The sequence below is a fragment of the Camellia sinensis genome, chromosome 9 (assembly GCF_055761805.1).
Source record: "Camellia sinensis isolate YWXY chromosome 9, ASM5576180v1, whole genome shotgun sequence".
NCBI classification, from domain to species: domain Eukaryota; kingdom Viridiplantae; phylum Streptophyta; class Magnoliopsida; order Ericales; family Theaceae; genus Camellia; species Camellia sinensis.
In genome coordinates, this window is record NC_138969.1 from 75,571,735 (window position 1) to 75,581,572 (window position 9,838).

Genomic DNA, 9,838 nt, shown 5'->3' on the forward strand with positions numbered 1-9,838 from the left:
TGAGCTGTGTGCCGACTAAATCAGAATGCTGTGTTATGGGCTGTGTGTTCAGATTGACCAGTGTTATGAGCTGTGTGCCGACCTAATCAAATGCTGTGTTATGGGCTGTGTGTTCAGATTGAGCTGTATTATGAGCTGTGTGCCAACCTAACAGAATGTTGTGTTATGGACTGAGTGTTCAGATTGAGCAGTGTTATGAGCTGTGTGCCTAAATGTGCTGTGTGCCCAAATATGTTGTGTGCCCAAATGAGCTGTGTGTCGAATTAACAGAGCATTGTGTAGCGAGCCGTGTGCCGAGTCAAGGGAATGCTATGTACGAACTGTGGGTTCAGAATGATTGAAGTGCTATGTTCATGACGAGCAGACATGATTCCAGCATGGTTGGAATGTGCCCCCTTTTTTTTTCTTCTACTATACTGTCTGTTACATTGCACTATTTTGTGCACATTGCTTGCATTGTGCATGCATTTTATCACACTATTTTGCGCATCGCACTGTCTTGTGCATTGCACCATTCGCGCTATCTTGCACACCTCATCGCACTATTTTGTGCATTGCATCATTCGTGCTATCTCGCACACCTCATCTGCACTTGTTAGTGCATTACATTGCTTTGCATCCCTTCCGTATTGTTATGCATCACACTTAGGTTGCATTGTCATGCATCCCTCCACTTGCGTTGTTACGCACTTTTCACTTGTATTTCTATGCATGTTTCTAACGATATTGTACCTATTGAGTTTCTTTCTTATGCAGGCACGATATTGTATGTACAGTTTATCTGAAGCTGGCACAACCAGACGAACCAAACGATATTGTATGTACTCCGTCTGAGACGTAGTGAGAATTTTATAATTCTCTTACATCCTTTCTGCATATAATGTAGTTTGTTTTATATTCACCTGCTTAAACCGTTGCATTTGTTGTGTATATTTGCTTCGTTACAACTTTCTTTGCATGATCATAAGTTACGATCGGCTTTGTGCATGTCATTTTCATTTTGCCCCTGCCTGCGAGCACATTTCTTTGTTATCTTGCATGTTTCTCTAAGTCTTCGACCTTGTCAAAAATGGGTCGTCTCTGAGCTTTAACATTCACTCCCGTCACTTATGACTTTCGAGTTCTGTCAAAGAGGGGCAACTGTAGACACCCCATTTTTTACCGACCTTCAGACTCAAACGTCATCGATTGAGGGCTCGGTGATGGTGCATGTTGTGCTCGTTTAGAGGTTTCAGAGTTTTGGCTGAGAACCTTGCCTCCGGGCCTCTGAACTCTTTTGTGCTTCGGCTCAGTCTGAGGACCGAACTCTGTTTCTCTTCCCGAAGGGAGGGAGAGGTCTTGCAGACCATCTCTTTGTGGTTGTAGACCGTTTTTCCCGTTTGGAGACTAGTTTCCGATTTTTGGGGCCTTCGGCTATGCGACTTGTCTCGGGACCGCTTAACGTTCTCCGTTTGGCGTGGTTTTTGAACCACACCTTGTTTACTCTATCTAGAAGGACACTGTGCTCCGGGAGACCACTTTTGTGGTCGTATACCACTTTTGGTGCTCAACAGTTAGGTTTCGAGGCTCCCGGCTGCGCGCTTTGCCTCTCGAACTCTCGTTTTGCATCCGTGTTGGTTTGTTTTTGGTACAAACCTTGTTTTCCTTGTTTGGAAGGTGGTACGAGGGTAGGAGACCAGTTTTTCCCTTGGAGACCACTTTCCCTCCCGCCAGCTGGTTTTCTGGTCGGGAAACTGGTTTTCTTGGTCTTTGGGCCACCTTTTCTGGTCTCCCCCCCACCATTGGCTGGCTTTCAGTGTGGAGACCACCATTTCCCCCTGCTGACCACTTTTGTTTTTGGTCGACCACTTGAAGTGGTCGGTCGACCACTTGAAGTGGTCGGTCGACCACTTTAAGTGGTCGGCAGCTCTCCCCCTGTTTTGGCAGACTGTATGGATGCCAGCTGTGCCAGCTGGAGGGCACAGACTGTATCCTCCATACACATGGCATCCAAGTTTTAGCTTCTCCAAGAAGCTTTAACCTTTGTTTTTCTATAAGAGATGGGCCCTCTCTCCATTGTAAGGGTTCTGATTTTGGGCTGAGGAGATAGGCTTACACTCTCTCTATATCCCTCTCTTTCTCTCTTTATATTGGTGCTTTGCTTCACACTTGTGCACACAACCTCTCTTACCTTGTTGCTAAGTTGCTGGAGGGTCTTGAGGGAGCTCAAGATGTGGTTTTGGCTCAAGAAATTTGTTGGTTTTGCAGTGCTTCAAGGGTAACCTCTTTTCTCCCCTTTAAGTTTTATTTTGGTTGCTCTCTTGGTCTCATTTGCATGCTTATTTAGGCTTTGCTTTCAACTGGAAAAAGTTTTGTATTTAAGTGTTTTTAATGTTTGTTTAAGGCCTCTTGGGTGCTAAGGGTCTTCTACCCTCTTGCATGTCTTGTTTGGCCTTGTTTTGTGCCATGGTTTAAGGCCTTTGAGCTAGTCCTTGCTTGGCCTTCTAGCCACTGAAATTCAGTGGATTTTCAGTGGTAGGCATGTCATTTTGAGGCCTCAAATCAGAGGGGGGTGATCCCCTCTCTTCTTGTTTTGTTTGCTTGCATTTTTGGCCTATCAAAGGAGCATGCATCTTTATACTTTCAAGGCTTGGTTCAGGCACTTTTTCATGACTTTTAGGGCCGGCCTTAGCTCTGTCTATGGCTGGTTTGGCCACCTTGTGTTTGCTCCTTGTATGTGTAGTGTATTCCCATTTGTGGCTCATCAAAGTAGCATGTCTGTCTAACATGTATTGGCTCCATTTCAGTAGATCTTTGGCCATCATTTGACATGTCATGACTCTGTTTTTTGGCTGGTTTGGTAGCCTCTTGCATGCTCCATATGCTTGTAGTGTAAATCTTGTTCACTAGCTTTGTATGCATGGTGTTTTGGTTCATTATCCTAGCATATTTTGGCTATGTTCTAGCATTATTTTGTTCTTATTTTGGGCTGTCTTAGCTCTGTTTTGAGGCTTCTTGGTCGATTGAGGCTTGTCATGCATGCTTGTTGTGCAATAGCCTTGACTAGCTTTGAGTTTTGAGGTCTCTTGCATGCTTAACTTGAGGTATTTGCATGTTTTGGCATCATTGAGAATGATATTTCAGAGCATGTAGGGCTGTTACACTTCCATATTTTCCACTCTTTAAGTGCTCTTGAGAGTTGTGTTTTTGTGCCCTGTTTGTGAGCCATTGCATGAGCCTCATTTTCGTGCCTTTCAAGCCATCATCCCAACTCATTTTTGCTACTGTTATGGCCTGCATAGGGTCTGTTTGGGGTTGGTTTGGCCATTTGAGCATTATCTTGCATGCCTCTAGTGTAATACACTTCACTAGCTTCGACGCTTGAGCTTTTCAACATGCATTACATGGGTTGTTCGCATGATTCTAAGTCATTTTGCATGTCATTTCAGTGCTAGATACTCCATGTTTTATCCTTTCAATGCCTTTGGAGAGTTGTTTTTTGTGCCTTAAGCTTGGGCCAACATGCATGCATGTTTGTATAGCATTTTGAGTTTCTATCTTAGCATGTATGGCCACTGATTTGGACATTGCTGAAGCCTATCCATTTTGGTTTAAGTCCATCGTGCATTGTATATGCCATGTGGTTCATTGCGTTGTGTATGCCACGTCCATTTGCATTGTGTGTGTTAGTTGTTGTTCACATTGATTGCATGCTTTTGTTGCCTTGCATTGAGTATGTGTGCATGTGCATTGAGCATGCCATTAGCCTTGTTAGGTTGTTCATATTGCATTACATGTTTTCATGTGTGTCCCTTGCATCTTGTTCACATGCTTGTTTCATTGCATTGTATGTTCGCATACTTGAGCCGCATTGTGTATGCCATGACATGTTATTTGTTGCATTATTTTTGGAATAGGAGTTAGTCTAAACACGGGAAACGAGGGGCGTTTCATACTCGAAGTGATGAAATGTGCCTCAATTCTCGACCACTGACACTCTTGACTATACATGATAGAGTTTTAGGCTTTATGTGTTCGTCTGTGCATTCATTTCATATTGAGTTGTGCAATTTGGCTCCTCGGCCATCATGCATCGAGATGCGTGATTCGTGGCCTGAGGGTCGAGAACCACACCCCCTTGAGCTTATGTAATGAGAGGGAGGGTGGTTGTGCATACATGTGTTGCAAATTCTTTGCCATGCCCCTTTCTTGCTCTCTGTTGCAGCAAACTAAAGTCATGCAGCAGAAACTGGTCGGCCGACCAGATAAAGTGACTGGCTGACCACTTTTTCTGGTTTTCAGCACAGAAAGTGGTCGACAAGTGGTCTCCAATGCCAACAACTGGTCGGCATCCCTCCTACAGATTCCCATGATAGAGTTTCAGCCTTCTGAAGCTTTTTTGCAGTGTTCTGAGACCAGTTGCAAACAGAGGCAAATCGGGGCATCGCGATGGATTTTCGCACGAGGTGACCGGATACGCATCCTTCGTCATCCAAGGCAGATTGGAGGCAGCCTATTTCATATAGTTTACATGCTTATTCAATTGCTAACTTAGTTAATTTGTTAATTAGTTAGAGTTGTGTAATAATTAGCTGTAGCTTGTTATTCATTTTGTTGTGTAATAACTAGTTTAATTAGATTAGCTTAGATTAGCTAGTTGGTTCTGCATTATTCATTCTGACCCTCCGTCGAGAGGGCACAACTGTTGTAAATAAGTGTGCGTGTGTGTGATGCATGTCTTCCAACCCCCATTTCTTTCTCCCTTTTATTTACCAGCTTACGATGGTTAGTTTTAGGGCATGTTTCAATTAGCATCCTTATGCTCGCATGTTTGCATCCATTCATCTGTCTTGCATGCACCAGGCTCGGCGCATCATACTAATTGCATTGTATTTCAATTCCTATTCGAATATATGTATCAAATTGCATTTCACATGACATTTTAGAATAGCCGAGCCTATCTTAGTTGCATTTTGTATGTATTGCATTAGGCATTCTTGACATGGCTAGGATCATGAATTGATTTCTAACATAGCTTTTGTTTTGGCTCGGAGTAGTCGGTGAGTGTTTATGCTTTAGCATCCTTGCATGTGCGTGAGTGACTAATATGATAGCATGCTTGCCATTAGGCTAACTGCTTATGTGATATAACTGCCTGAATGCCTGTAGGTGAAGGTTGGATTACTGAATTGGAATAATTCATTGATTGCGAGTTTTAAGCCCATTTGAGAGTGGCAAATCACCATGTTTTCTAAGCCCACTTGAGGGTAGCAAAATCCGCATTTTAGCCTACTTACAAGTAGCAAACCGCTTTCAAAAACAAACATGAGATGTTTTGTTCCAAATTAGGCGATCCAGTCTATACTTGTATGTTGTGCGCATCACATAGTAATTCTAGGTTAATAACCGGAATAAGAGCACATGTGTGTTCAAAAACAAGATATCATGTTAGTAAAGGCCGATCTTTGATCGGGCGAGCAAGGGTGCTCATTGCATGACCTTCCACTTCCGTACCCAAGTTCCCGAGCCGAGGCAACTTTGGTGATGACGGACACGTGGCCTTAGGCACGAGTCAGGGTTTCCTAAATTTTCCAAAAATAAAATATTTAGGTGGCGACTCTATATCTGGCGAAGTAGTCCATGTTTGGCACTTCTTTCTAAAAATCAGTTTTTCAAAATGATTTGCCGGATTTGGACTGTTTAGTGATTTATCAATCTCGCATTGCACTTTGCAAGATCAGATTAAGAACCGTGGCATTTAGTCCGAGCTATAGTGAGCCCAATGAACAAAACAGGATTTTCCCGGGACGTTCGGGCGCGTCTACAGTGCCACCTTTGTAGTTTTGAATTGGTCCACTAAGCTCCTTCAAGCCGCCACATGTCCCATAAAAACCTTAAAAATGTAACTTGCCTTGAGTTAGAAAAATAGGTTCTACTTTTGTAGCGTTATTGTTGATTTGCCAAGCTTTCAAATCTCATATAATTCTCACCAATAGTAGCCACTTAGCAACAAACAAGGGAATAAGGCTTTATTTTAAGAGATAAGCCTCAATTACTTCCTAATCTTTAGGAACGGTTGAGACTTTCATTATCCTCAAATAACTAATTTATTTAATTAATCAATCAACTAATTATCTTAGTCAATTAATTAAATAAAATAAATTAACTCCCTTTGCAGGTGCCATTTGAATTCGATGGGCCCCAAAAATCAATAACTCTCCACCTTTTATTGCCACGTGCGATTAAATAATTTAGGGAATTGTCACGTGACAAATTTGCCAAAAAGGGTACAAAGTGAAATCTTGAGAGGCATGGAGAGAATGGAGTATTGAGGCGAGTTACTCCTAAATAATAGGCATAATATTTAATAATAGTGTGAATATTTACATTGTCCATAGTTGACCTTCAAATTTGAATTTGCATCCTGAATGCATTGTTACATTTACAATTATGAATGTTTAAATTATTATATTGTTATATACATAACTCATGTATACATATATACATATATATATATATATATATATATATATATATATTCACAAGATAATGATTAGTGTGTTGATAGTAGATTATAACGCATGCCTATATATTAGGTCTGTGCGAGCATTCATTTGACCTGCCAAAACTGAATGATCTGAACCAATCTGTCACCGAATGAGTGGTTTCGATGGTTCAAGGCAACAAATGCGGATGCATTTTTCCTAATCTGCCTAAGTTTGGATGGATAGTGAATGGGTAACCACTCGACCCAACTCGATCTGCAAGCACTCATTATTTAGTAGAAATGTAGTGATAAACTTTTATTCAAGAAAATGAAGGCAATGCATTAACAACTGCGTCTTTTTATTTATTTTAAAACATGACACCTTCCTTGTTAATTTTTTTTTTTATTTTGTTAGCATTATGAAAAATAATTAGCATTATGAAAAATAAAAAACATGACACCTTCCTTGTTAATTTTTTTTTTTTTTTTATTTTGTTAGCATTATGAAAAATGATGCTATACTTTATGATGTGTGTGTTAAAAAAATAACATTTATTTACTAGCAATTATAGTTATTTATGAAAGGTAAAAGTTGGGCCTAAATTATAATTTTAAAAAATGAATAAAAGATTTTGGGCCCAAATAAGGCCCAAAACAGTGAAGAACTAGTAGAAAATAATATTTTTTTAAAAAAAAAGCCTAAAATAGTAAAGTCCAATGCCAAATCAATTCTTATTCACCCACCAACCCGCACCACCCGTTCAATTTGCATTCGCTAATTAAGTGGAGTGATGTGGATTGATTTTTTTCAATCCACTTAAGTTTAAACGGATGGCAGATGAAAAGCTACTCGACTCAACTTGATGTGTGACCAATCCTAATTGAAGCAATTGAATCCAAGAAAGGTTAAGGCTAAGCCAAAAGGCCAAAGTAAGAGTTGAGTCTAAAGCAGAAGTAGAGCCAAAAGGCCAAGAGTCGAGCCCAAGGTAAAAGGGAAGATCCCTAGGTCAATAATAATAAAAAGGCATTGACTGATAGGTCTCATTTACAAAGTTTAAAATCCATCGAATTCCAAAACAAAACACTTACATCAATTAGTTTTATATATTTTTAATTGTTACATTCTTTTTTTTTTTTTTTTTTGGCATTTACACACAAGTCCCATTTTGTGGACTTATACTCCATTAAATCTTAGATAAGATTTGTTACTCCTTCAAGTCCCATTAGCTTTTAATATACAAAATTACCCTTCAAACAATAGGTGTTCATCATTTGTAATTGTTTATAAAAGAATATGGTGATGCAACATTTATTTTGATTTTCAAAATTTCAAAACTTCATAATTTTTACAATATACATTTATTTTTTGATAAAATTTATATTTCTAGAATCTACGCAACAAAATCTATCAAACAAGAGTAATATTATTTTTTTTATTTACAATTTTCTTGATTTCTAATCATAAATTAAAATGTTAAACAAATAAAGTATCTCTTTTACACATAAATATATACAAACAAATTGAGAAATATCTCAATTATGGAAATAAGAAAACTGAAAATTTTCTTACTTGATTAAAAAAAAATTATATGGAACATTTTTGTGCACAATTGAAAATTTTCTCATTTTTTCCAGTTTTAAAACGAGGAAAAAAAAACTCTCATTTTTAAAATAGGAAAAAATTGATAAATTTGTCAAAAACTGATAATATTCTCAATTAATACTGAAAAAAACTGAAAACTTCTCAATTTTACTGCATAGTTTCGCAAACTGAGAAATTGTTAGTTTCATATATCCAAAAAGAAATTTTTATTGATAAGTCCAATTTAGAAATGTTTTAACCCAAGAAGTCCATGAAGGAATTTCTTAACCCATTTAGTCCCATGTATGTATAGTTTTATTCCATAAAGTCCATTTTCTTGATTTACACTATTTTCTTGGACACTTATGCCCTTATATTCAATTTTGATACCTTTATAAATATTTTTTGAACGATTAGCAATTTAATGATGTGAACATTCATATTTTAAAATTCACATTGGTAGAAATGTAAAATTGGCCCGTGGGCGGCCCGAAACCCGCCCGCGAGCTGGAGCGGGCCCGGCCCGTTGACAATGTGAATATTCACATTGACATATTAACATTCACATTAATAGGAGTGTAAAATTGGCTCGCGCCCTGTGGCGGCGCGAAACCCGCTCGCGGCCCATGGGCGGCCCGGGGAGGGCCCGGTTCGGCCCATTGGTAATGTGAATATTCACATTGACATGTTAACATTCACACTGATAAGAGTATAAAATTGGCCCGCGGCCCATGGGTGGCCAAAAGCCCGCCCGCGGCCCGGGGAGAGCCCGGCCTGGCCCGTTGACAATGTGAATATTCACATTGACATGTTAACTTTCACATTGTTAGGAGTGTAAAATTAGCCCGCGTCTCGTGGCTGCTCGAAACCCACCCACGGCCTGTGGGCGGCCCGGGACGGGCCCGGCCCGGCCTGTTGACAATGTGAATATTCACATTGACATGTTAATATTTACATTGATAAGAGTATAAAATTGGCCAGCAGCCCAGGGCGGGCCCGACCCGGCCCGGTCTGTTGACAATGTGAATATTCACATTGACATGTTAACATTCACATTAATAGGAGTATAAAATTGGCCCACGTCCCGTGGCGGCGCGAAACCAGCCCGCGGCCCATGGGCGGCCCGGGGCGGGCCCGGTCCGGCCCGTTGACAATGTGAATATTCACATTGACATGTTAACATTCACATTGATAAGAGTATACAATTGGCCTGCGGTCCATGGGCGGCCAAAAGCCCGCCCGCGGCCTGGGGCGGGCCCGGCCCGGCCCGACCCGTTGACAATGTGAATATTCACATTGACATGTTAACATTCACATTGATAAGAGTGTAAAATTGGCCCGCAGCCTGTGGGCGGCCCGAAGCCCGACCGAAGCCCGAGGCGAGCTTGGCCCGACCCGTGACAATGTAAATATTCACATTAACATGTTAACATTCACATTGATAGGAGTGTAAAATTAGCCCATGTCCCGTGGCTGCCCGAAACCCGTCCACGGCCCGTGGGCGGCCCAGGGCGGGCTCGGCCCGGCTTGTTGACAATGTGAATATTCACATTGACATGTTAACATTCACATTGATAAGAGTGTAAAATTGGCCCGTGACCCGTGGGCAGCCCAAAGCCCGACCTCCGGCGGGGACGGGCCCGGCCCGTTGGCAATGTGAATATTCACATTGACATGTTAACATTCACATTAATAGGAGTGTAAAATTGGCCCGCAGCCCGTGGGCGGCCCAAAGCCAGATCGCAGCCCGAGGCGGGCTTGGCCCGACCCGTGACAATGTGAATATTCAT